At 44.5% G+C, this 25,829-nt stretch overlaps 1 protein-coding gene and 1 long non-coding RNA gene across 4 annotated transcripts in view; one reads left to right on the forward strand and one right to left on the reverse strand.

Moving 5' to 3' along the window:
* Positions 1-25,829, forward strand: part of LOC139273052 (protein kinase C epsilon type) — an 801,226-nt gene that overhangs the window by 632,575 nt on the left and 142,822 nt on the right. The gene's annotated exons all lie outside the window — the stretch shown is intronic.
* Positions 60-24,876, reverse strand: LOC139272610 (uncharacterized). Its single transcript, XR_011594906.1, has 3 exons — positions 24,694-24,876; positions 13,923-14,044; positions 60-678 (listed from the first exon to the last, which is right to left on the reverse strand). It is a non-coding gene; the product is annotated as an uncharacterized lncRNA (long non-coding RNA).

Raw genomic sequence — 25,829 nt, forward strand, 5'->3', positions numbered from 1 at the left:
TTGAGCTCTCGATTCCAGACAGGGGTTGGGGGGGGGGGGGGCGCGGGGGGAAGGTGCAGGGAATAATATTCATTGTACAAGAAGGGAAGACAAGTTTATAACTTGTGCTTCAATTCACTACTGCTCCAAAGTTAGATTTCTATAAATATCATTGTGTTGCCTTTCCCAGTGGTCCAACATGATTATGCACTGCAGCACAGGTTAGCTCCGTGCATTTTCTTACTGATTCCCCCTGCCCAGTCTTAGTCAGGCTGCCTGATGAGGTGGCAAGCAGAGAGAGCGTGAAAACAAAAGGGTGAGTCAGCTAGGTCACTCTCATGCAACTTCCAACAGGCAGTTCAAGAATGGTCTCGACAGATTGGATACCTGCCCTCCTGTGGGCCCACATCCCAGGGGGAGTGTAATCTAAAGAATCAAGAGAAAAATAAAAGGAAACAAAAATTATACTTCTTTCATTATAATGTTGTTGGGATGTCAGTTACTGGTGTTACGGAAGAATCCCTTTCAAATGCAGGTTGGTAGGATTTCAAGTTTTTAAAGATGAATGTGTTGTCAGACAGCTTTCTTGTAACAGGAGACTTCTGCTAGATTATCCCCGTAGTATGTCTCTGTTGGTCAAATAAGGAGATCAACAAGGCATTCCTCAGCATGTCCTCCTCTTGATTTCAGTAGATCATTCTGATTAAGTAAACAGAAATTGAAGAGATAAAAGATTTGAATGAGAACTTTTCTGTACCTTGTCTGTCAACAAATGATGACAGATAAGTTAGTTGGCACCATGGAGGCATGAAATTCCACTTGACCTATCCAGAAAGTTTACAGTGAAGCACTTCAACTTTTAACCCTCGTGTAATGCAATGCTTAAGGTAGAAAGAAACTTAATTTAATTGATGTATCAATATCTCTACCGAATGCTGTGAAGTCCTTCACAACAAATTAAGATTCTACAGTTGCTGACTGGCATTTATAGTTCACCTTATTTCCTGAATTGCATAATTTTGAATGTAGAGAAAAATAGGAGATTCTAATGTTAATTTCAGCATATCCAAATCCAAACACCAGATTTAGTCAGATTCACATTTCCATATTGGGTATATGAGCTCTGGTTCTGTCAACTTTAAAAGATTCCCAGTGAAAGCCTGAATTCAGTGTACATTTTGCTCCGCATTCTAAAGTTACATCATGATGGTCTCATGCTAAGGACATGATGTGTCAGAATTCCCAGGGCAGTAAGGATGTGCCCCCAAATGAATGCTGTAATTAGACTTTTGCAACAGAGCAGCACAAACCTCAGCATATGTCCATCCAAAAACCTGAGGCTGACACACATCAACACAGACAGGCGCAAGGCCTCTGCACCCCATCCTCCCTGTGCTCAGCACACCTGGCGCACGGGAGTTGAACGATTTTAAATTGCAGATGGCAGAATCGGGATAGGGGGCCAGCGGGTAAGTTTCCACTCCATTTTAACTGTCATCTGTCCGGTTTCCCAAATTCAACGATTCAGCAGATGGAATGTGGCCTACTCTTCAGTTTATTTTTGTGATATGAAGTCATCATCATCATCATCATCATAGGCAGTCCCTCGAAATCGAGGAAGACTTGCTTCCACTCTAAAAGTGAGTTCTTAGGTGACTGTACAGTCCAATACGGGAATGACAGTCATTATCACAGGTGGGACAGACAGTCGTTGAAGGAAAGGGTGGGTGGGACTGGTTTGCTGCATGCTCCTTCCACAGCCTGTGCTTTCTGCATGCTCTCGGCGACAAGACTCGAGGTGCTCAGCGCCCTCCCGGATGCTCTTCCTCCACTTAGGGCCGTCTTTGGCCAGGGACTCCCAGGTACCAGTGGGGATGTTGCATTTTATCAAGGGGGGTTTGAGGGTGTCCTTGAAATGTTTCCTCTGCCCACCTGGGGCTCGCTTGCCGTGTAGGAGTTCCAAGTAGAACGCTTGCTTTGGGAGTCTTGTGTCAGGCATGCGAACAGTGTGGCCCGCCCAACAGAGCTGATCGAGTGTGGTCATTGCTTCGATGCTGGGGATGTTGGCCTGGTCGAGGACACTAACGTTGGTGCGTCTGTCCTCCCAGGGGATTTGCAGGATCTTGTGGAGACATCGTTGGTAGTATTTCTCCAGCGATTTCAGGTGTCTACTGTATATGGTCCACGTCTGTGAGCCATACAGGAGGGCGGGTATTACTACAGCCCTGTAAACCATGAGCTTGGTGCCAGATTTGAGGGCCTGGTCTTCAAACACTCTCCTCCGAAGGCTGCGCTGGCACACTGGAGGCAGCGTTGAACCTAGTCGTCGATGTCTGCCCTTGCTGATAATAGCCTCCCGAGATATGGAAAGTGGTCCACTTTGTCCAGGGCCGCGCCTTGGATCTTGATGACTAGGGGGCAGTGCTGTGTGGCGGGGTCAGGTTGGTGGAGGATCTTTGTCTTACGGATGTTTAGTGTAAGGCCCATGCTTTTGTATGCCTCAGTGAAGTAGTCATTAAGTAACAGTGGGACATGAGTCTGACTCCATGTAGATTTTACACAACTAACACTTACATACTTTTTAATGAGATTCTGAAGTCATCTTGGATCAGTGTTTGAATGTTTTGCATATGGACTGATACTGAGCTAAAATAGGACAGACATACTGCAAATATTTATATTCACTTATTATATAAATAAGTGAAAATAAAAATAATCCATATGCAAACTATAAATTTTTAAAATATGTGCTGTGCTCTCATCAAGCGACAGCTTTAATACTGCGGTTCATTTTCAGCTTTGGCCATAGTGGCTAACTATTAGCAGTCATGGAAAGTAAAATCGAATGAGATGTATAACAGGCAACTGATCCACTCCCTCCCATTTTTGAAGTTAAAAATGACCCCAACCCCCTACCCCCGCCTTGTCCAAGGAAAATATTCAAGTCATGGACATAATAGAAGAGCCTCATAGCTGATTCCCATGTCAGGGGATTGAATTATGAGGAATAATTGGTCAAACTTGGGTTCTTCTGCCTTGGAAGGAGGTGTTTAATAGAGGGCATAATAGAATTAAATAAGATATTGGGGCTGAAATTGCAGTCGGAGGCTTCCTGCGGGCAATTGCCAACGACTTGAAATATTTCTACGAATTTACCTGGTGGTCCGGGAGGAGCGTGGGATTCCGTTGGGGAGGCCTTCTCTTCCCGCGCTGTGAAGCGCGCTCCTGTCCTCAAGGTTCGGATGCAGAAGGTGCAGTCACGTGTGACTGCTCAGCCTATCAGGTACAGTATTCCACACATTTCTCATTAATACCAATGAGAACTCCGTATCTATGAGTTCTCATTGCTATTAATGAGAAAAAAAAACAAACACACTAAACACATAGTAAAAAATAAAAAACACACCTCACGTACTTAAAATTAAAGTTAATAAATATCTTGGAGAAAACATTTTTTTCCGAGTTTTTAAAAAGTTTTTAAAATTATGATTAAGAATAAATGTAACGTAGTGGACAGAGTTTATAAAAATATGTGTTTTTGTAATTTCATTTTATTATATTTTTGTATGTTTTATAAACTATTACGCCTGTAAAAGTAAACTATACGCCTGCTTTTATCAGGCGCAAGAATTTTGAGGACATTTGCTGGGCAAGATATGGGTAAATCCTGCAATCTTGCCCTTGCAAATGTCCTTGCTCCTGAGATGCATTGGATCTGTTAAGCTCCAGCTTGACAGATCGGAATAGCCGGTTTTCAACGCATGCGCATTGTGCGCTGAAAACCAGCTTTTGCGATGCCTTCCCGGGTCCGTAGACACTCGGTATGGACCCGGGGAGGCCGGGATTTCTGCGCCATTAAACAGTAAAGAAAAGGTAAATTTGAAGCACTAACTCAAGCAAGTTAGTCCATAAAAGTAGAATAAGGGGTTTAGGTTCAAACTGGTAAAAGGCAAAATTAGGATCGATAAAGAAATTGCATTTAAATCGCACCTCTCACATTTTCCTGAATTCCTAAATCACTTCACTACCATTGAATTTAAGTGTAGTTTACTAGTGTAGTTATTGTTGGTTTATAAAATGTAACATCCCCACCGGCATCTGAGAATTCCTGGCCCAAGACCACCCAAATTGGAGGAAGAGCATCCTGGAGGGCGCTGAGCACCTTGAGTCTTGTCACCGAGAGCATGCAGAAACCCAAACGCAGACAGCGGAAGGAGCGTGTGGCAAACCAGACTCCCCAACCACCCTCTCCTTCAACCACTGTGTCCCACCTATTACAGAGACTGTAATTCCCGCATTGGATTGCACAGCCAGCTGAGAACTCACTTTTAGAGTGGAAGCAAGTCGATTTAGAGCGACTGCTTATGATGGGATACACAAAAAATAGGACACAAGAAATAGGAGCAGGAGTAGGCCATTTGACCTCTTGAGCCTGCTCCGTCCCATTTAATAAGATGATGGCAGATCTGGTCATGGACTCAGTTCCACTTCCCTGCCTGCTCCCCACAACCCCTTATTCCCTTACCGCTCAAAAATCTGTCTATCTCCGCCTTAAATACATTCAATGACACAGCCTCCGTAGCTCTCTGGGGCAGAGAATTCTACAGATTTACAACCCTCTGTAAGAAGAAGTTCCTCCTCATCTCAGTTTTAAATGGGCGGCCCCTTATTCTGAGATTATGTCCCCTAGTTTTAGTTTCCCCCATGAGTGGAAGTATCCTCTCTGCATCCAACTTGTCGAGCCCCCTCATTATCTTCTATGTTTCGATAAGATCACCTCTCATTCTTCTGAACTCCAATGAGTATAGTCCCAACCTACTCAACCTATCTTCATAAGTCAACCCCCTCATCTCTGGAATCAACCTAGTGAACCTTCTCTGAACAGCCTCCAGTGTAAGTATATCCTTCCTTAAAAACGGAGACCAAAACTGCATGCAGTACTCCAGGTATGGCCTCACCAATACCCTGTACAGTTGCAGCAGGACTTCTCTGCTTTTATACTCTATTCCCCTTGCAATAAAGGCCAACATTCCATTTGCCTTCCTGATTAATTGCTGTACCTGCATACTAATCTTTTGTGTTTCATGCAGGTCCTTCTGTACTGAAGCACTTTGCAATTTTTCTCCATTTAAATTATAATTTGCTTTTCTATTTTTTCTGCCAAAGTGGATAACCTCACATTTTCCTACATTATACTCCATGTGCCAAATTTTTGCCCACTCACTTAGCCTGTCTGTATCCTTTGCAGATTTTTTGTGTCCTCCACAAAATTTGCTTTTCCACCCATCTTTGTATCATCAGCAAACTTGGCGACATTACACTCGGTCCCTTCATCCAAGTCATTAATATAGATTGTAAACAGTTGCGGCCTCAGCACTGATTCCTGCGGCACCCCATTAGTTACTGTTTGCCAGCCAGAAATGACCCATTTATCCCGACTCTCTTTTCTGTTAGTTAGCCAATCCTCAATCCATGCTAATATATTACCCCCGACCCTGTGAACCTTTATCTTGTGCAGTAATCTTTTATGTGGCACCTTATCGAATGCCTTCTGGAAATCCAAATACACCACATCCACTGTTTTCCCCCTTATCCACCCTGTTCGTTACATCCTCAAAGAACTCCAACAAATTTGTCAGACATAATTTTCCTTTCATGAAACCATGCTGACTCTGCTTCATTGAATTATGCTTTTACAAATGTCCCGCTGCTACTTCCTTAATAATGGACTCCAGCATTTTCCCAGTGACAGATGTTAGGCTAACCGGTCAATCATTTCCTGCTTTCTGTCTGCCTCCTTTATTATTTAGTGGCGTTACATTTGCGGTTTTCCAATCTGCTGGGACCTCCCCAGAATCCAGGAAATGTTGATAGATTATAACCAATCCATCCAATATCTCTGCAGCTACTTCTTTTAGGACTCTAGGATGCAATCCATCAGGTCCAGGGGACTTGTGCATCTTTAGTCCCAATATTTTACTGAGTACTACTTCTTTATTGATAGTGATTGCATTAAGGTTGTATTAGAGAATGATATGCAAGCACAGCACTCTTAATTTGTGAACAGCAAGATCGCACAAACAGCAAACGAGATAAATCGGCAGTTAAGCTGTTTTGGTGGTGCTGGTTGACAGATTGATTTTTTTTAATGCCTTGGGATTTTTTCATATCCAACTGAACAAGTAGCTTTGAAAGGCAGCACCTCCAGCAATGTAGTACTCTCTCACTACTGCACTGAAATGTCAGCCTAGATTGTGTGCTCAAGTCCTGGTGTGGGACATGAATTCACAACCTTCTGACTCAAGTGAGAGTGCTACCAGCTGAACCAAAGTGATTCCACTGTCTCTTAGTCTGTCAAGAAGTTTTATTTTCAAGCAGTCCGTGATCAACATAACAAATGGATTTATAAAGTAATAGAGACAAAACACTGGAGTAATTCAAGAGACAGTTAAGACCCTGTGGTAGGCTGTCAATTTTTTTTCTAAATTAGATGAGCTACGATTGGCCCAATTACTTATTTGCCCTGTCTTTCTACATTGAGAAACATAGAAACCAGGTGCAGGAGTAGGCCATTCGGCCCTTTGAGCCTGCACCACCATTCAATAAGATCATGGCTGATCATTCAACTCAGTACCCCTTTCTTGCTTTCTCTCCATACCCCTTGATCCCTTTAGCCGTAAGGGCCATATCTAACTCCCTCTTGAAAATATCCAATGAACTGGCGTCAACAACTCTCTGCGGTAGAGAATTCCACAGGTTAACAACTCTCTGAGTGAAGAAGTTTCTCCTCATCTCAGTCCTAAATGGCTTACCCCTTATCCTTAGACTGTGTCCCCTGGTTCTGGACTTCCCCAACATTGGGAACATTCTTCCTGCATCTAACCTGTCCAGTCCCGTCAGAATTTTATATGTTTCTATGAGATCCCCTCTCCTCCTTCTAAACTCCAGTGAATACAGGCCCAGTCGATCCAGTCACTCCTCATATGTCAGTCCTGCCATCCCGGGAATCAGTCTGGTGAACCTTCGCTGCACTCCCTCAATAGCAAGAATGTCCTTGCTCAGATTCGGAGACCAAAACTGAACACAATATTCTAGGTGAGGCCTCACCAAGGCCCTGTACAAATGTAGTAGGACCTCCCTGCTCCTATACTCAAGTCCCTTAACTACGAAGGTCAACATACCATTTGCCTTCTTCACCGCCTGCTGTACCTGCATGCCAACTTTCAATGACTGATGTACCATGACACCCAGGTCTCGTTGCAATTCCCCTTTTCCTCATCTGCCGCCATTCAGATAATATTCTGCCTTCGTGTTTTTGCCAGCAAAGTGGATAACCTCACAATTATCCACATTATACTGCATCTGCCATGCATTTGCCCACTCACCTAACCTGTCCTAGTCACCCTGCAGCCTCTTAGCGTCCTCCTCACAGCTCACACTGCCACCCAGCTTAGTGTCATCTGCAAACTTGAAGATATTGCACTCAATTCCTTCATCTAAATCATTAATATATATTGTAAAGAGCTGGGGTCCCAGCACTGAGCCCTGCGGCACTCCACTAGTCACTGCCTGCCATTCTGAAAAGGACCCGTTTATCCCGACTCTCTGCTTCCTATCTGCCAACCAGTTCTCTATCCACGTCAGTACATTACCCCCAATACCATGTGCTTTAATTTTGCACACCAATCTCTTGTGTGGGACCTTGTCAAAGGCCTTTTGAAAGTCCAAATACACCACATCCACTGGTTCTCCCTTGTCCACTCTACTAGTTACATCCTCAAAAAATTCTAGAAGATTTGTCAAGCATGATTTCCATTTCATAAATCCATGCTGACTTGGACTGATCCTGTCACTGCTTTCCAAATGTGCTGCTATTTCATCTTTAATAATTGATTCCAACATTTTCCCCACTACTGATGTCAGGCTAACCGGTCTATAATTACCTGTTTTCTCTCTCCCTCCTTTTTTAAAAAGTGGTGTTACATTAGCTACCCTCCAGTCCATAGGAACTGATCCAGAGTCAATAGACTGTTGGAAAATGATCACCAATGCATCCACTATTTCGAGGGCCACTTCCTTACTCTAGGATGCAGACTATCAGGCCCCGGGGATTTATCGGCCTTCAATCCCATCAATTTCCCAAACACAATTTCCCGCCCAATAAGGATCTCCTTCAGTTCCTCCTTCTCACTAGACCCTCGGTCCCCTAGTAATTCCGGAAGGTTATTTGTGTTTTCCTTCATGAAGACAGAACCAAAGTATTTGTTCAACTGGTCCGTCATTTCTTTGTTCCCCATTATAAATTCGACTAAATCTGACTGCAAGAGACCTACGTTTGTCTTCACTAATCTTTCTCTCTTCACATATCTATCGAAGCTTTTGCAGTCAGTTTTTATGTTCCCAGCAAGCTTCCTCTCATACTCTATTTCCCCCCTCCTAATTAAACCCTTTGTCCTCCTCTGCTGAATTCTAAACTTCTCCCAGTCCTCAGGTTTGCTGCTTTTTCTGGCCAATTTATATGCCTCTTCCTTGGATTTAACACTAGCCTTAATTTCCTTTGTTAGCCACAGTTGAGCCACCTTCCCCGTTTTATTTTTACTCCAGACAGGGATGTACAATTGTTAAAGTTCATCCATGTGATCTTTAAATGTTTGCCATTGCCTATCCACCGTCAACCCTTTAAGTATCATTCGCCAGTCTATCCTAGCCAATTCACATCTCATACCATCGAAGTTACCTTTCCTTAAGTTCAGAACCCTAGTCTCTGAATTAACTGTGTCACTCTCCATCTTAATAAAGAATTCTACCATATTATGGTCACTCTTCCCCAAGGAGCCTCGCACAACAAGATTGCTAATTAGTTCTTTCTCATTATAGATCACCCAGTCTAGGATGGCCAGCCCTCTAGTTGATTCCTCGACATATTGGTCTAGAAAACCATTGCTAATACACTCCAGGAAATCCTCCTCCACCGTATTGCTACCAGTTTGGTTACCCCAATCTATATGTAGATTAAAGTCATCCATGATAACTGCTGTATCTTTATTGCACGCATCCGTAATTTCTTGTTTGATGCTGTCCCCAACCTCACTACTACTGTTTGGTGGTCTGTACATAACTCCCACTGGCGTTTTCTGCCCTTTGGTATTCCGCAGCTCCACCCATACAGATTCCACATCATCCAAGCTAATGTCCTTCCTTACTATTGCGTTAATTTCTTCTTTAACCAGCAACGCTACCCCACCTCCTTTTCCTTTCTGTCTATCCTTCCTGAATATTGAATACCCCTGGATGTTGAGTTCCCAGCCTTGGTCACCATGGAGCCATGTCTCTGTGATGCCAATTATATCATATTTGTTAATTGCTGCCTGCGCATTTACTTCGTCCACCTAATTACAAATACTCGTCGCATTGAGGCACAGAGCCTTCAGCTTGTCTTTTTAACACACTTTGCCCCTTTAGAATTTTGTTGTAATGTGGCTCCTTTTGATTTCTGCCTTGCGTTTCACTGCCCTCCACTTTTACTTTTCTTCTTTCTATCTTTTTCTTCATAACTTTAATAATACTGATCTGAGGGGAGTTGGCTAGTGTGGTCTGTTAGCATCTCATACTTTCATCAGGATCTGAATCTGGCATGTACTGATGAGATCAAAGGTTGCCCAGTCTGCCGGTTGAAAGTTGTATGAAATAAGGAATTGGACAGTCTGTAGCTAGTCTTAGTGGACATGGATGACCGGAAAGAAAAAAATGTCTACTTATTAATACAAATTTGCACCGAATTGAGGTAAAGGCGTTCCAAATCAAAATACCACACTGGTGCAGTAAGAGGTGCTCATTTGAGGTTGAGGTTAAATATATGGATGGCACAGAGTAGTGGCAGCTTTACTCAGCAGCTGACTATGATATACCTGACCAGGGAGTGCTTGGATATTGACACTTGGTGGTAAAAGTAGTAAAATATTCTAATCTCCAGCACAAACTAATGGGCATAACAGTTCAACCAAAAAATGAATTTAAACAAAAAATGTATCTATTAATTATTTGACTGTTAATGTTTCGTCTGGTTGTTCAGTATTTCAGTATTGGTGCTGTATTACACATGGGAGGTCATCTGTAGGGTATTTTTCAATTCAACGGCAACTATCTTCGTATCTCATAACAGATATTAATCATATCTATATAAGTACAGAGCAATGACAAAGCCGTTGTTTTGCTCGCTGTGAACATCGTCAGGCATGAACAAAACTCAGAGCAGTCGTCATCCACACTGAGCCACTTACAGCAAAACGGCCCGCCTAAAACTGAATAAAAATCACCCTTTGAGAGTATGGCAATCCTGGGTATCAATAACTTCCATCACTACTTTTACATCAATTCAATGATTCCTTTACCATTAATCATTGAGTGAGCTTTTTGATATTGGTACCATTCCCACCTCTGAGTTAGAAGGTGGAAGGTTTGAACCCCGCTCCAGGCAGTCCCGTCGAGTGGGGAGCGGAGCTCTGGCTCAATTCTGACACTCAGGCTGTAATATTCTTGGAGCTTATTCATTTGGTTAAAACCACATTGTTGGATCCCCGGTATCCTAATACATAAAGACACCAATCACTGTGACACTAATTGATTCAAACCAGAAGATCCCAGATCCCTGGTTAGCTGTAGGGATGCTGCAAGTGGCCTCTGCACCCAAGAGCTAGGCATGCAAAAGAAATCTGTCAGCTTCCTCACTCCTGATCACTATCCAGTGACCCCTGCTGGAAAACACATGCCCACTGGGTTCGGCTCGAATTGGCTCAACTGTGATGCCCCAAAATATGAATGACCTGTCGACACTCAATTGAATATGTTCACATGTGAAGATAGATGTGTGAAGCAGCAAACAGATGTTAATGCCATCAGGAGAGAAGGGGAGTAATTGGCGGAAAGAAACACATTGGTATGCAAAATGCATCAGTGGAATTATGATCACAGCACCTTGGCATGAGGGTACTATTAGTAAGCTTCAGCGCGACATGGGTTATTCAAGTTGCACCAGACTTTAATGTTATATAAGTACTCTATTAAGGAGCCATCATGAAGATTTGTGAGAAGAATGCCAAGAGCTTTACATGTATTGTGTAGAAAGGTTTATTATTGTTGTGCCCAAGGTACTTGAATATCAAGGATATGCCAATCATTATTATTTTCCTTGGTATAAAACTGAAATTTTAAGACGGACAGCAGCATTTTGACGGGTCGCTGGAATCGGTCTTTTGTAGCAAAATTGTTCCTGTCCAAATTAATCGGACGATGCTCCCATAGCAATATCCAAACAACTGTGTCATTCGTCTTTCACTCATGCTCATTTCTGCCTCTGTTGTGATCCAGCTCAAAGCATTTTGACAAAAGGCTACAAAATGCATTGGAAAAAAAAATGTTCAGGAGCTAAATCTCAAGAGAATAGAGAAAAAAGTCGTGCCACGGAGAGGTCACTGTATTTTTGCATGGTATTAAGCACTGGGATAAACATTCCTGAAGCCAATCTAGGGCTACACAAAATACATTCTGTACCACACTTATAATTGTTTCCTGCTGCATTTCGGCAAAAATCCTGATTACTGAGAAAAGCTTGTTCTACACAGGGAGGACATGGTTTTCTAAACAGCCAAGTCAAATTCACCTCATGCTGCTGAGAACTAATTAATGGTGCACTGATTATTTGATTAACTTAATTAAGAGCTCGTAGCACAAGTAGACTAAATACAGTTTTAGTAAATGGATTGATTTTACCCTGTTGCATGTCATTTTCTACCATGTGACTGGGGAGCGGTGGCTGGGTGATGGGGCACTGCTTGTGTTGTTTACATTTTGTGAGTTCATAGGGTCAGTGGTGACTTTGTGTATGCATGAGTTCTTGAATGTTAGCCATGAACTTTAAATTACCATTTGAAGTGAATAATATTGGGGAAGTGTTAAGTGCAAAGGAGCCTCAGCGATTGTTTTTTTTTGCATCTTTCTTTTAACCCAGTTATAAGATTGTAGAATTAAATAGGTGCGAGTTCTGAAACGGTTGGGTGGGCAAATTCACCATCTAAAAGAAAGACTTGCATTTATATAGCTCCTTTCATAACCACCGGACATCTCAAAGTGCTTTACAGCCAATGAAGTCCTTTTGTAATACTGAAGTACACAGATCAAAAGGACTCAGGGCTGATACCTCATCTATCCTCCGTTGGCCATTTGTAGCCAGGATATCTGTAGGTTGCTAAAATTGGGCCTGAACACCCCGGGGTAGGGAGGGAAGAAATCATCCAGGACTTCTGCTCCAGTAACTATCCAGTAACCTCCGTTGAAAAGTATCATGGATGCGAAGTGAGGACAGGTTAAGGTGCAGCTGTGATACACTGCTCCACGTTTTAATAGCTTACTGCCTAGATTCACGGAAGAGGAGGGTCCACTTTGGTGAGCTAGAGAGCCTCAGGCACCTGCTCAGCATAGGTCACCACCTTTAGGAAAGGAGGGGAGAAGAATGGAAAACACAGAGACGGGTGGGGGAGGAGTGAGAAGTTATATATGTATCGGTAATATTTTGGACGTAGCGGAACTTGCACATTCTGAAAATTCAGCTCAAAGTCTGAAGTTGTTTTCCAAGCTACAATTGTGCAACGGCAGCTGCTAAATCTGCAGCAAGACAAACTCCCCATTTCCTTTTGGTCTGGAAAAGCTATGCTGCATTTCCTGCACTAAAAGGGCATGCTGCTAACCTGTTCACTAGCCTTTGGCTGCAGCTGGCAACTAGAAAATGCACAAGAGCTTGTGACTCACATGGTAGTTTTCCCTTCCTTCATGTAGAGTAGTACCTGACCATGGCTTGGCACTTCCCCTGATGATACGACTGAAATCAGGAACTCACGATGTGAGAAGTCGTGGTGCAAGCCAATGCCCATCCACTCCTTGGTGCAGTTTGTAATGTGGGGATATTAATCTTCTTCATTTTGTTCCAAAAAATATTGCGATGCTTGCAAATGGTGAGATTTTCGGTCGCAAACCTGCAAGATATAATCTATTGAGTTCAGTGTCCGTTTAATGGACAGATTAATGGGCCCAAATTTGGTCCTCCGGTTTTTTCGGTGCACCTCCGAGCCCCCCGCTGGTGGTTTAGATCAGAAGCAGCGGCAAAAAAATACTTGCGCTTATGGCCAATTCTCGGGCCGTCTGTGGAGCTGGCGAGGCGCAGAACAAAGAGGGGGGCGGAGCTAGGTCCCAGCGCTGAAAACAGTGCCAGGACCTCTGCACATGCGCGCTAGAGTCTGCGCGCATGTGCAGTTGCTCCTGGCAGGCCGTTTCTGCAAATGCACGCTGCAGGCTGTGTGGGAGGGGCCCTAAGCACGCCGTCCCTAGCCCTGGCCAAATGGGCTCCCTCATCGGCGGCCCGCTGCGTTCCCTAAGGTGGGACTTCTATTTTTTATTTGTTATTTACTGATTGATTTTGCTGCTTTAGGTGCAGGGTTCCTTCTATTTTTTTATGTGCTATTTATTGATTGCTTATTACTTTGGTCTTGGTGCTTTAGGGGCAGGGTTCCTTCTATTTTATTTGTTAATTAATTGCTTATTACATTTTGTGCTTTGTTTGGTGCTTGGTGGTGCTTTAAATGTAGTTACTTGCGCCGATTCCTTAAATGTAGTTTAGTACAACTTTTTTCTGGCCAAATTGGCATAAATGGTGTTAGTGGCAGGGAACGCCCCCTTTTGGAAAAAAACTGACCTAACAATAAACCTAACTAACTTACTTACACTGGCACAAATTAAATGGCTATATTTGCGACTAAAAAGATAACAGCAGAAAAATCAAGTTACACCAAAAAAAACGGTGCAACTCATGGGGAAATTTGGGGCCAATGGTGCAGCAGCCCTTTAATACAAAGTTCGCTCATTAATCAGTTATGCAGATAATATTCGACTACCTGGGAGTGATTAACCAGCGGTCTTCAGATAATGTCCGAACTCATGAGAGTGAAGCACATGAATTTATAGATGTCACTGCAATCCTGAATTCGATCACTGTCTTGAAATTATTTCCTGGTACCTGTGTATAGAACAGAAAGATCGATTCCGAAGACTGAATACAAGGTGATAGTCTCACTGGCAGGTTTGGATTATGTTATAAACTAAGAGCAGAGCTGGAGTGGCTGGCTCTCAAAGTGAAAATAGCTTATATTAATCATTCCCATGCACATATTCATTAACATATCTAATGGCTGAGTGCGACAGGTTGATTCTGTTTTTGTTGCCTTTTTTGCTACTGAATGTCATGTTGGTCAGGATGGTCATGTTGTTGATGTGTGATAATGTCCTCACCAAAAGGTGAAATATTGTCATATCATCCCTGTGAGTTCACTGCAATTAATGTGCAATTGATTACTGGTAAATAGTGGTGTATATTATACGACAGGTTGAACCTCTTTTATCTGGCACCCTCGGGACCTGGCCTGTGCCGAATAAGGGATTTTGCCGGATGTGGGGAAGGTCACGTGTTATAAGGGGAGCAACGCTATACAAACCGTTTTTACCACTTCATTGGTGTCAATCATTGGTCAAAAACAGTCCGTGTCTTCATTTCTGTGCAATAGCAACCAAATACACACATTATTGTGTACATTAAGCGTAATTTTTACAACTTTCATGAACTCCGATCGCTGGCCTGACCCCGCGATCCTCCGCCCCCCCACAATTGATTCTTCCGTCATGGCTTCATTCGCTCTTGTCTCCTCTTCTGAAGATGAAAGCGAAGAGCTGGAAAGATTCCTGGTACAGGGAGGCAAAGTTACGATTACCTGCATGTTTTGGACGTTCCCCGGCGCTCGGGGATATCGGGGCTGGCTGGTTGGGGGCTGAGAGTGCGGCAGTGAGGAAGGCCACGGGGGTGGGGTGTGTAATCGCCGGCGGTGGAAGAGATCGTCAACACCAGTCATATTTTCTCATTGCTCATCTGTTTCTCAGTAAGTAAAAACAAGTTTGTGGAGTTGGACTGCCGGTCCGGCGGAGTTTGCAGCGGAGCGGAGCGGTCGGGGATATCGGGGCTGGCTGGCTGGGGTCTGGGAGTCAGGCCAGCGATTGCGGGAGTCGGCAGTGAGGAAGGACTTCAATTTGTTCATGTTGAAGAACCCGGCCGTGTTCTGCGCATTCGTCCCCCGGCAGCCGGGAATGATGCCGAACGAGGCATGGTGCTGGATAAGGGAGATCCAACGTGTATTTCTATTATATATGGGAAGCACCCCTGATGGTTTGGTGAATGCAGCACATAATATAGCACTAAATCTTACAACCAGGAAAGTTCTAGGTTTGATCTCTAGATTGTGAGCTCAGCCACAGCAATATTTGGGACTCTGCTATTGACCTCAGGGCCACTGGATCGAGTAGGAAAAATCAGCCAGCATTCCCATTCGTGGCAGTTATTTAATCCTCAATCAATATCACTAAAGCAGATTATCTGATCCTTTTCTCATTGCTCTGTGTGTGAGCTTGCTGTGTGCAAATTGTCTGCCACATTTCCTACATTACAAGTGACTACACTTCAAACATACTTCATTGGCTGTAAAGCGCTTTAGGACATCCTGAGGTTGTGAAAGGCGCTATATAAATGCCAGTAGTTTCTGCTTTTTATTCAGTGACACCCGCTGAAAAATATGCATGTGTATACGTTGGATGAGGACAGGACAAGTGTCAGCCCTTCACAGTTACCCAGGCAGTCAGCACTCACTGGGACCGAAATTCAGGAATGCCCGAAACAGGTCGCACCTCCTGCTTTTGAAGTGATTTCACCGCCGTAGCAAATGAGGTGACCTCTTTCGCAAAATTCAGCTCTTTGTCTTTTTTTTGAAGTGGACCAGAAGTCGGTCATAATCGGGGGGCGGGGAGGGCGGATAGTGTGGCGGTGAGCACACTAGAGGGGCAGAAGTGGAGGTGGGACAGAGCCTCCGCCGCTGTCAGTCATCAGCCTGGTGCTGATGACATTATGCCGCCTGTGCGTCACCACATCTCTCCCCTTCACTTAAAGGGAAGAGCCACTGTGATTATTTTAGTTAGGTCCACGGGGCCACCAGGGAGGTCCACGGACCAGCAGCCTGGCGCCCAAGAGGCAGTCAGCCGATAAAAAAATTAAAATGGTGGCCGCGGCAGTGCGCCCTCCCCTTGAAGAAGCGCCGCACAGCCAAATCGCACACACTTCCAGCACAGTGCACCGACAGAAAAAACTATTGGGGGCACTGCTCGGCAGCCCGAAGATTTTTGGAGCTAAATTTTGATAGAGGTGCAGGAGATAGGCGGTGCGCTCTTTGATGATGCACTTAGGAGGGGTCGGCAGTAGTGGGATGGAAGTGGGAACCACCGGAAAAACTACCAAGGTGAATTTTGCTAGCGGTGGCCATTTGACAGCAAATCGGTGGCCACTGGACTCCGCCGCTTGGCTGCCACTTTCTGGTGGTAAGAGGCCTTTTCGGGAGGCTGAATTTCGGCCCCACTGTTTTGGTGCAGAAGTGAAGGATGGCCACTTGGGTGAGGTAATGAAGTCCTGGTGACACCTATGGAGCCATACCTTCTCATATGGGTCAGTGCCTTAAGGAAAGAAAGGGACAGAAAAAAATGTTTCCAAAGGTATTTTATTGAAATTTAGACTATCATTATATATAGTTATATTGACTGAGGTTTCAGAGCTGACGTCCACTCCTGATGTGCTTCAAGTCATTGATGAATGACATTTTTAAATATAATTTCTACACAGATGAAATAATTGACAAATACATTTGAGCATTTGATACTCAATGCTGCAAAGGCTAGTGTAGTGCATGCTCACAGGTTTGTAGAACTGTTGATCCCTGACTAAAGTGGCAGCTGTCCTTCGGGAGCCACTGCTCAGAAATCCATACCTCCACAATCGCGGTTTTAGGTGGCAGGCAGGCGAGAGGGCTGTGTTTGGCAAGATGACCAGAGTCAGGTACCTACTGGATGGTGGAGGAGCGGGTTGGATAGTGCCGGAAGAGCTGGCATGGCGCCTATCCTGGGCCGACGTCCAGCGCGCGGCCAATGCCATCAAGTCGCTAAAAATGGCACTGGGCCTTGACTCCACTAGGTGTGTTGAGGAGGCTCAAGCACATGGGGCGACCCCGTCCGAAATGACCCCATCCGTATGAAATTCCTCATCGGCACCAAGCCCCAAAACTTCCCTCGGTTTCCAGCGCCTCACAACTTGACCCGCCTCTAGGAAATCCCTCCATGTCTTTCAACTTTGCGCGGAGGGGATTCCTGTACGGGCTGCTCTTACACACTCTCTATTTTGCCATCCTTGTCTGCCTCCGGACACGCCATGGCGTACCATCTTGCCATCCGGAGGAGGCGGGGTTCCCCATTGCAGGGCTCTCTACGCAGCAGTCTTCCCTTTATCTATTGGGGAGCTGGCCTAGAGTGTGTTGCATGGGGAGAGGGCAGGTCGAAGGGCCTCCTCGTAGGACTTCTCCTGGGCCTGGCCCAGGTGGTCATTAACAGGTTCAGGCAGCGGGCAGTCGAGCGGGTCGTTCAGCCGACTGCCTGCCTCTCTTCTGCGGCTACGATTGCGCCAGTGTATTCCAGGAGATGAAGTACTCGGTCTCGACCGGTACGCTCGTGGCCTTCCGCGAGAGGTGGGCACCGGAGGGACTGGAGTGCATCATCACCCTCGGCAACCAAATTTTAATTTGATCGTTTGAGGTTCACAAAGTTTTATTGTTAATTTGTGTGTTCTAGTGTCCCTTTAATAAAAGGGCACTCGGCTTTATCTGTTAACCAAAATAGTTGTAGAGCTGTTGAGTTGGGAGTGGCTTAGCCAGTCACGTGATGTTCACAAGATTCAATAAAACCCCAGCCAATTGGGTTCAGGAGATCCACGATGAGGCATGTGCTTGTGAGCCTGGTGGATGAACTGCTAATGTGTAGTGGGATTGTTAAACCTTTGCTAATAAACCAACTAGTTCTTAATGGTCCTGAAATTCTGGTCGGAGGCTTCTTTCGAACGAACGCCTCCGACCGGAGAATTTTAACGAAAATACCTGGTTGTCCCGGAGCTGTCTGCGGCTCTGGTTAGGGGGCCTTCTCTTCCCGAGCTGCGAAGCGCGCTCCCGTTCTCAAGGTTCGGACGCAGAAGGTGCAGTCATGTGTGACTGCACAACCAATCAGGTACAGTATTCCACAGCATTCTCATTAATAGCAATGAGAATTCCATATCTACAAGTTCTCATTGCTATTAATGAGAAAAAACAAACAAACACACTAAACATCATAATAAAAAATAAAAAAACACACCTCACATAAGTAAAATTAATTGAAATTAAAGTTAATAAATGTTTTGGAAAAAAAAATTCTGATTTTTTAAAAAGTTTTAATTATGGTTTAGAATAAACATACCATAGTAGGCAGGGTTTTTAACAATAAAATGTGTTTTTTAAATGTTATTTTATTGTGTTTTTGTGTGTTTTAAAACTCTTTATGCCTGTAAAAGTAGGATATGTGTCTGCTTTTATCAGGCGCAAGAGTTTTCAGGACATCCGCTGGGCAAGATATGGGTAAATACCGCAATCTAGCCCTTGCTAGTTCTAGTTCTCACTCCCGAGATGCGGAGGATCTGTCAAGTGGAGGTTGACAGATCGGAAAAGCCGGTTTTCAGCGCATGCGCTTTGTGCGCTGAAAATTGGCTTTTGCAATGCCTTCCCGGGTCTGTAGACAGTCAGTACGGACCTGGGGAGGCCGGGATTTCTGGGCCAATAGCAATGTTTTGCGAAGAATTCTTAAGCAAAGAACCCATGAAGCAAATACATTACAGCTAGACCAAAATCTGATTCCTGAAGGGATAAATTCCCTATCTCAACTGCACTGTCTAAGGGAGGTGATAAACAGACACCAGGCCACACCCCTCAGTAAGAGAGAGGTAGAATTGAAAGGGGAATCCCCCAGATTTCTCTCACCTACTTGGTAGCTGGTTATAGAGCAACATTTTTCGATTTCTTGGCAGGTCATGGCATGTAGCACAGGGAGCCCAAAGAGACTATGGGGACAGTAATTTAAAAAGTGCATACTGAATTCTTCATACCATTTGGAAGTTCTGTATTACATGAGTGGTCTGTTTTATTTTCTTCTTGCTAATACAGCATTCTTGCCACTGAGAGCTAGCCCCATTTTACTCAACTATTAACTTCACTAAATTATTAAAACTAACACAGTTGAATTAATTTTCATGATTTGCTGCTGCACACAACAAAGAGACGACAAAGCACACATTAGAAAGTTCTTCATGCATTCAAATTGCTGAATTGTAACACAACTGAAAGGAAAATGGTGAAGCCAAATAAACGATGTAAATCTTCCATTATCGTTCCATCTCCAGACTTTCATTCCACCATTTTATAAGAGCCAAATATTGTAAATCCTAATTAGAAGGCAGGAAATGTTTATTCAAGTTTTCAGTGGGTGGAGACAGTCTCTGTAATTTTAGGTACATTTAAACAAACTTCTCTTTCATCCTGTTTAAATTCTAGTGAATGATTAAAAATTAGCCTTTGTAGCGGCAGGCGTGGAATTCTGGGAACAAAAATAACTTCTATAACACATGTCGAGCTAAATAATGAAGTCACCTTTTTGACTCAGACCATGTGACAGCTTGAAAATTGTTCTATATAATACATCAACCTATGTTTGAGTTAGCATTTTTCTAAACCTCATCAAGTACCAATTCAGAGCACTCCGCATTGGCTCAATTGGTCAGTGCACTGTCCACTGTGGGATTGAAACTGAGCCATACAAGCCAGCAAATTGGCAGGTTAACTGATCTCAATAGACCGAGGGATAAGGGCCTAACAATTGGCACGAGTGCCCCTATGCTAGGGAGGAGAAAGATCAGGCAGGATTCCCACTCCTTATCAATATCTCCAGTGGCTCCTACTAGGAAGTGTGTGTGTGTGTACACGGAATCAGACTCCCCATGGTGAACAGCCTCTTGAATGTTAGTATCTGGGCTCATACTTGATAAAAGTCACTTGATCAATGTATCAGAGGGCAATTGGGGTCTCTGGAACCATATCCCAGCATGAGTTAGCAGGAGAGGGACAAAGAAAAAAAGCAATTGTACCAGGAAAATTATTGCGTAATAAATTTCTGTTGTTAATATAATAGTTACTCTTTAAATCCTGCCTTCCCAGTGATGCTAAAGAACAAAATAAATGTAAGAACTGCTAAAATGGGTTTCAGTGGTGGTCAGGAACTGTTCCACATCAGTGTACAGATTGCCTCGGTGTACTGCGGCAGGATGTGGGGTCATGCCGGTGGGTCCATCTAAAGAAGGTTCCTTATTTTGGCCAGGCAACTGGACACATAGGTTTACCCAAAGGGAAGGAGGGCTATTTGGCAGGCAAATTCTCTTGCTCATTCTTATACATTTAGTGGCTGTTGTGGAGCAGTCATAGTAGAGGCCTGGATATTTTCTCTCTCTCTCTCTCTCTCTCTCTCTCTCTCTCCCTGTGAACCGGGGACCAAGAATGGGACCGGACAGCCTTTGGATGGGGTTGGAGGTAAGTAGCTGCTATGTGTTTTTCAATTCTTTTAGTGTGTCTGGGCATCTGCTGCGCCGATTTCCTTACCCGTGCCGATTTCCTTAACTCTCCAGAAGGTTTTTCTGCAGAGGCCACATACGCTGGCCTAAGGACAACTGGAGTAACTCTCAGCTGGCCAAACTTCCCTAAATGGCCAGGAGTGGCGCAGGTGGCTGATTACGCCCCCTTTAGCTGAAAAAAAAACTGACCTAAAAATGTCGTAACTAACTCAGTTACACTGGTGCAAATTGATTGGGGAAACTCTGGTTTTTCAACTTAGGCCAAAAAGAGCAGCCTGCTCAAAAAAAACGGTGCAAATCACTGAGGAAAATTGAGCCCATGGAAGGAGCGGTTGGTTGACACCTTGTGATGTTTTCGATCATCCCTCAGTTGGCCTTGTTGTCCAAGTTTGATTGTATATTCAATCAAATCCCTCCAGCAATTCTTCATATGTGAGCTTCATGTTGGGAGAGTATTTGACAATAGGACGCATCACAGTCAAATCAAATCTTATCTTCATCCAATGTCTACAATTTCTCACTTTCCAGTCGGTGTGACTGGATAGTGTTTAGGAGTGGAAGCCCTTGCCAATTCCCCCCCCCCCCCCAACCAATTATCACTCCCCTACCACCACCCTGAATGAAATCAACTAAGTTAACATAAATTGAAAATTAAACCTGGTCCTCTTTGACTTAACTTTACAAACTCTGTGTGCTCACTTGCACATTCAACATTTATTCATGATGTCCCTAGGCCAGGATGTTCTGGGTGATCGGTGGCGGATTGGATGAGAAATGAGATTTTTTTTTTGATAGAGTGTCGGAAATCAGCTGTCGTCCCACTGTAATGCACCTTTCACAATGGCGTGTGTGTGATCTCGAATCCGACCCGACCCGCAGAGTTACTTTTTAACTTTAAGTGTTCGCCCACGGGATCCAAGCTGTTCATGGACCATGTCTGATAACGTGAGATGGGGATTGAATGTCCATTGAATCAGCTGATTAGTTGACAGCTTGAGATGCTCTATAAAAGCTCCCACCTCCAAGCGCAGAAGCTGTTGCTGACTACATTTGGAACACAGATTTAGCTTTATGCAGGCTGCAAGTGTTTGGAGCAAACTCTCTATCCAGTGTCACCTCATTGGAACAACCTCTCTCACCATTGACAGATTGCTTCTGTCATCTCAACATCACCTGCCATCTATTCCAGCAGCATTGGTGTCGTTTATACTGTTTCACCTTAGCCCTCAGAATCTGACCATGATCAGCCCCAACACCAACATCACCAAGCACACCAGCATCAGCAACAACAACACCAACCTTCTCCGCAATCACCTGATGCTGCACAGGACACAGGGCATCAGCACCTGACCACATTGCTGCCCGAGACGCCAGTGATGGCCTCACCATGGCCACATTTACTTCACTTGATGCTGTACACCCTGGCTGCCACATGATGCAGCAGGTTGGCACCAACCCACACCAACACCATAAAACATCCCTACAATGCCCAAGCCATTCCTTTCACACTAATCATCATTGCAGGGGGTACTGTTATGTCTCACCATTCACTGCAACTCACTAAGCCACTTCCAAAGGTACACGCAGATCTGTCCAAAAACGCAAAGTGTTGAAAATAAAGGTTTCAATGTTTGACAGCACATTAACTATAATTCCGCTAGAATGAGAGTGAGTATGAGGGGTGGCTAGTGAGATGGGGATGTGATAACGCAGATAGACAGAGAGGGATGGGTGGAGGTGCAAGCTAAGTTGGTGTGAGTAAGGATGTGCAGGAGTAGGGTAGGGAAGGCAGTGATGGGGATGTGATGAGAGGCACAACAGGATGAAGGTGAGTGTGGCTTTGTACTCATGTTTCCTGATCTAATGAGATCATAGAAAGGTTTACGCCACTGCACCCAGGTTGTCCTGACGACAACCCTGCTTGTGACCGCCCCTAAAATGTGCAACCAGGCTGTCTTGGTCTCCTGAGGAGGTATCTTCCATCCATTGGAAGGGGAGAGGACCTCCCTACATGCTCTGACTCCCTCCATAAGGTTATGGAGGGTGTCATGGGAGAACCTAGGTGAGGGCTTGTCAGTGTTCTGCAGCACTTCAGTGCTGTAGAACACTGACAGCACAAACATCAAAAGCAAGGTGGCCATGGTCCCTTTAAGGAAAACGGCTCAAGACACGTCATGAATGACATCACTAGACCCGCTCCACCTAATTGGGCTGAGAAACGCGCTGGGCGGGTTTAAGAAGCCCCATTAAAGTAAGTTCAGTTTAGGCAGCGGGATGGAGCCAGCAGCGGGGTCGTGACCTACCACCAGCCACTCCAGACCCGTCGAGGTGAGCAAAACATCGGCCCTTGTATCTGGTATACACTGGACTCCCACATTGTTGCAGAATATTAAACTATACCAATGTTCTATTAATAAGATTAAGTGCAGAGATATGAATGAAAATGAATAAAACACAAAATCGTCAACAGTACCATTTTGTCTGTGGGAACATTTCAGGCTGTAACAGTACACAAAGTGCTTCCAGCTCTCAGTTTAATGGATATGCTATTGATGGGAATATTCTTTATTCCTGCTTTCACTGCCCAATCCTACATTTAGCACTGGACGGACTGAACTCCAGATGGCATGAAATTAGATTTCTACTTGCTGAATGCGAGTTTTAGTTTGAGATTTTAAGTAACATTTCTCACCTCTGTGATTCTTTGAATGGAATCCACATGCAACCAGGTACAACTTGACAAGAAAACATTTCAACGATTCTAAAACAACAGAAAGAGGTCAAGGAAAAAAGCACATGGAACTCCGTGTGTAACTGAGAGCTTGGGTAAAATAATAGCTGATCTGATTGTTGAACGGGTTAAAAGGAGCACTTTCTCAGGCACCAAGTCATTGGTCATACATTCCAAAACCAACCTTTGGTTTACAGGGACAGTTCAGCTTGCAGTCACTGCTTTTCAAGCGCAGTTCTTAACACACGTTGCGCTAATCCATTATTGGATTAAGAGGGGGAAGCAGTTTAAACAAAAGCAAGAAGGTTTTTCCATGGAGTGCTAGGACCCTTCAGATGAGTTCCAATTGCTTTTCTCACAGTCAAATTATTAGAGACTCTGTATTGCCACCTGCTATTATCACACCGTAGGCATAGCCCTACCAATGGACCAGTATAACAAAATCTCTAATGGTAGTTTGTTGCACTAGTTTGTTGCCTAATTTTAAGGTAGAGAGATCAGTGCTTGTGTTTTATATTACAGAATTGTCTCCAGTAGCAAGGACAGTGACACCAGTAATCCTGCTGAATAAATCACTCTTGAAGTTGTGGGCAGCAAAATTTTCACTCATTGCTTCCAACCAAAATTGCTGCCAACAGCAAATATAAACAGCACACACTGGCAGCACGTGTCAGGTCTGCCATTTCGGGTCCCGCCTGTGCATGCTGAGCTGTCAACCAGCTCATTCAGCCTGCAATGTGGCTTCATTATCGCTGGCCTGTGAGGACCTTCCCCCAACATTGCAGCAGTAGAAGTCAACAGTTGTTGTGCTAAAAACTGCCCAGCGCTCCGGTCAGCCTGCCCGACAGTAGGATAAAACAGGAATGGGTTCCAAAAAGCAAATTTAAGACTGATGTCAGGAAATTGGATTTCTGACTAGGACAGTGGTGGGAAAGATCAGCACTTGTGAATTTATTTTCTGTCTGTATGTTTGAGCAACGATGGGCTTAATGGCCTTCCTCATCCATGTGTATCTTGTGGTCACATGGCACAGTGTTCATTGGATAATCATATGTGATCCAGTTGTTGAAATGAATAGCCCACTGTTATGGTGCAGGCCACTTCATGCACCTTTTTTTAATTGAACCTCTTGACGACATTTGCGTAGAAAACTGTGGGGCTGAAATTCAGCCTCCCGATAAGGCCCCTTACCACCGTTGCGCGACGATATGTAGTCGAATAGCCGCCACTCGCAAAATTCTCCCCAGTAGTTTTTCCGCCGGTCACCATATCTGCCCCGCTCCCCCCACTTCCGCCCCGCTGCTGCCAAACCCTCCGAAGTGCATCATCAAAGCGCGCACCACTGAGGTCCTGCCCCGCAAGCAAAACTCACCTCCAAAAATCTTCTGGCCGCCACTCGGTACCCCCGACATTTTTTGCTGTCGGTGCACTGTGTTTGCGCTGGGTGTAAAATGGTGGTGCCAGGTCAGTCTGACAGTATTGCCCCCAGGTTCGGCCGGGCCGCCAACACCCCTCTTGGGTGCCAGGCCACTGGCCCGGCCGAAACCCTCCCTGGTGGCCCTGTGGACCTAACTTAAGAAGCAGCAAAGCTCGCAGCGGCTCTCCCCTTTAACTGAAGGGGAGAGACGTGTTGACGCACCAGCGTGATAACGTCACCAGCCCGGCGTTGATGACTGACAGTGGCGGACACTCTGCCCGGCCTCCACTTCTGCCCCCATTATAACGGTATCTCCATTCCTGCCCACACTTCCACCCCTACTATAACCGACTTCAGCCTTGCTCGAAAAAAAATGACGAAGAGCTGAATTGCGCAAGGTGGGTCACCGCTTCCATTGCGGTGGCCAAAACACAGCAAAACGTTAGATGCGATCCGTTTCCGGCTGGTGTGAATTTCGGCCCCACAGCTGAATCCTCCCTGGCACATTGACTTATTGCAGCCTGGGTTTAATAGCTAACCCAGTTGTGGAGACTGCTTACTGGAGAGCATCTCTTGCCAATTCAGAAGGCAGAAAATATAATTAGACTACATTATACATGCTAAACTATTAATCAAATTTTGTTACAATTAGAAATGATCCACAGAAGCAAAAGAAGAGGGAGAATACTAGAAAACAAATTCAGCAATTTATGTGGCAAGCAACTAAGGTCTGTGTTTGCCAAGCCCCTTTTGCCAAACTCTTGGAATGACACAATAGTGGTAGATAAATAAGCACTCCTTATGCTATTTTATACACCCTCCATATGTATGACGCTGGCAATGAAAATAAATTAAGGAGCCCGGGAAGATTCATTTGTTTGAAGGATATTTTCCCCTTACATTTCAAACAAATTCTTAGGAAAATATCACAACCAAAATACGAACAATCTTAAAACCTAAATAAACAATTAGCTTTTTGCTTGTAACAGGTGTATTTTCTTTACCCACATACACCAATCAAAAATTACATTCAATCTACTGACATCAGAAGAAGGGTCAAGTATCATATCAAAGGGAGTTCTGTAGATGTG

Source organism: Pristiophorus japonicus, chromosome 9, assembly GCF_044704955.1.
Source record: "Pristiophorus japonicus isolate sPriJap1 chromosome 9, sPriJap1.hap1, whole genome shotgun sequence".
NCBI classification, from domain to species: Eukaryota; Metazoa; Chordata; class Chondrichthyes; family Pristiophoridae; genus Pristiophorus; species Pristiophorus japonicus.